The sequence below is a fragment of the Nicotiana sylvestris genome, chromosome 9 (assembly GCF_000393655.2).
Source record: "Nicotiana sylvestris chromosome 9, ASM39365v2, whole genome shotgun sequence".
In the NCBI taxonomy this organism is placed as follows: Eukaryota; Viridiplantae; Streptophyta; class Magnoliopsida; order Solanales; family Solanaceae; genus Nicotiana; species Nicotiana sylvestris.
The window spans coordinates 79352681-79355183 of record NC_091065.1 but is presented as its reverse complement, the minus strand read 5'-3'; positions in this window follow the sequence as shown (position 1 = coordinate 79355183).

Sequence of the window (2503 nt, the reverse complement as noted above, 5' to 3'; positions counted from 1 at the left end):
TACAACAAAAGTTACACCAAATTTTAACAAAATATGCTGCAATTTTGTTAAGCAACACTAAAGATACTACTTCCACAACAAATTCTAAGGCAACTTCATTAAATAATTCTTGACATATACTAGATGAAACCAATAGCTTATAGCTATAATACATCCACACAATACAAAAAACCAAAGTACTTTCTCCTTAATCTTAGACATAACCAAGCTGATCCTCCACTTCTTCTCCCTTCCTTTCATCTTCTCAATCTCTCCCTCCAACTTCTCCCATGGCGATGGATGTTCAAGCCTTAGCCAACCAGTTTGTGAGATTGGATCTTTCGGAGCCCAGTCGGGTTCTAGCTTGCGTGGTTTCTCGGTCTTTCTTGTTTGATCGTATCCGGGAGCGTCAGTTTGATGAATCTCATTTACTTGTCCTCAAGGACGATGTTCTGCATGGCGATGCCAAATATGTGACTATTGGTGATGACAGTGTATTGAGGATGCAAGGTTGGATTTGTGTACCTAATGTTGATGGGCTTCGGGAGTTGATTTTAAAGAAGGCCCATAGTTTGTGGTATTCCATTCATCCGGGTGTCGCAAAGATGTACCAGGATTTGAGATAACACTATTGGTGGAGGTGGATGAAGAAATATATAGTTGGGTTTGTAGCTCGGTGCCTCAATTGTTAGCAGGTGAAGTATGAGCACCAGAGATCAGGTGGGTTGCTTCAGCAAATAGAGATTCCAGAGTGGAAGTGGGATAGGATCACTATTGACTTCATAGTTAGGCTCCCACGGACTTTGAGAAAGATAGATGCCATTTGGGTCATTGTGGATCGACTGATCAAGTCCGCACACTTCATTCCTATGTGTACTACCTATTCTTTGGAGCGTTTAGCAGAGATTTATATCCAGGAAATTGTTCGTCTGCATGGTATTCTAGTTTCCATCATTTTAGATAGAGGTACTTAGTTTATATCACGGTTCTGGAGGGTTGTACATCATTAGTTAGGTACTCAGGTGGAGTTGAGTACAACATTTCACCCTCAGACGGACGGATAGTCCGAGCGCACTATTCAGATTCTTGAGGATATGCTCTGTGCATGTGCGATTTTGAATTTGGAGGGTCTTGGGATTAGTTCTTGCCATTGGCGGAGTTTGCCTACAACAACAGCTATCGGTCCAGCATTCAGATGGCACCGTATGAGGCTTTATATAGTAGGCGGTGTAGGTCCCCGGTAGGTTAGTTTGAGCCGGGTGAGGCTAGATTATTGGGCACAGACTTGGTTCAGGATATTTTCGAGAAGGTTAAGGCGATTCAGGATAGACTCCGTGCAGCCCGGTCCAAACAGAAAAGTTACGCGGACCGAAATGTTCGTGATGTTTCCTATATGGTTGGAGAGCGAGTTCTGCTTCGGGTTTCGCCTATGAAGGGCGTTATGAGATTTGGAAAGAAAGAGAAGTTGAGTCTGAGGTTTATTGGTCCTTTTGAGATATTGTCGCGTGTTGGGGAGGTCACTTATGAGCTTGCCTTACCTCCTAGCTTGGCAGGAGTTCATCCGGGATTTCATGTTTTGATGCTCCGGAAGTATCATGGTGATCCGTCGCATGTGTTGGATTTCAGTTCAGTCCAGTTGGACAAGGATCTATCTTATGTTGAGGAGCCTGTGGCGATATTGGATGGGCAGGTTCGAAAGCTGAGGTCAAAGAATATTGTATTAGTGAAGGTTCAGTGGCGAGGTCAGCCGGTCGAGGAGGCGACCTAGGAGACCGAGCAGGATATGCGCAGTCATTACCCTCATCTTTTCACTACTTCAGGTATGTCTCTATGCTCGTTCGAGGACGAAAGAATGTTTAAGTGTTGGAGGATGTAACGACCCGACCAGTCGTTTTAAGAATTAATGCCCCGATCCATTATTAACTGTTTTCCCCGTGTTTGTTTTTGCTATTTTGATTTGCCAGGATGTTTGGTTTTGAGTTTCGGAGTGTTTTGGGACACTTAGTCCCTAAAAGAGAGCTTAAGCTTTAGAATTTGGATCGTAGTCGGAGCAGTGTGAAGATAGCCTCGGAATCAAATTTTGTCGGTTCCGTTCGCTCCGTTGGGTGACTTCTTCTAAGGGGCATGTTCGGATTGTGTTTTTGAGGTCCATAGCTTATTTAGGCTTGAAATGTCGAAAGTTGAATTTTTGAAGTTTCCGGTTCGATAGTGAGAATTTGATATCGGGGTCAGAATGGGATTCCAGAAGATGGAGTAGCTCCGTAGTGTTGAATTTGATGTTCTTGCAAAATTTCAGGTTATTTGGGCGAGGTTTGATAGACTTTTTGATCGAAAGCGTAGTTTGAGAGTTATTAGAGTACTTAGGCTTGAATCTGATGTTAATTTGGTCTTTTGATGTTGTTTTGAGCATTCTGAAGGTTGGAACAAATTTGAATGATATTTTAGGATTGGTTGGCACATTTGGGTGAGGTCCCGGGGGCCTCGGGTGTGTTTCAGATGCTTAACGGGTCATTTTTGGACTTAG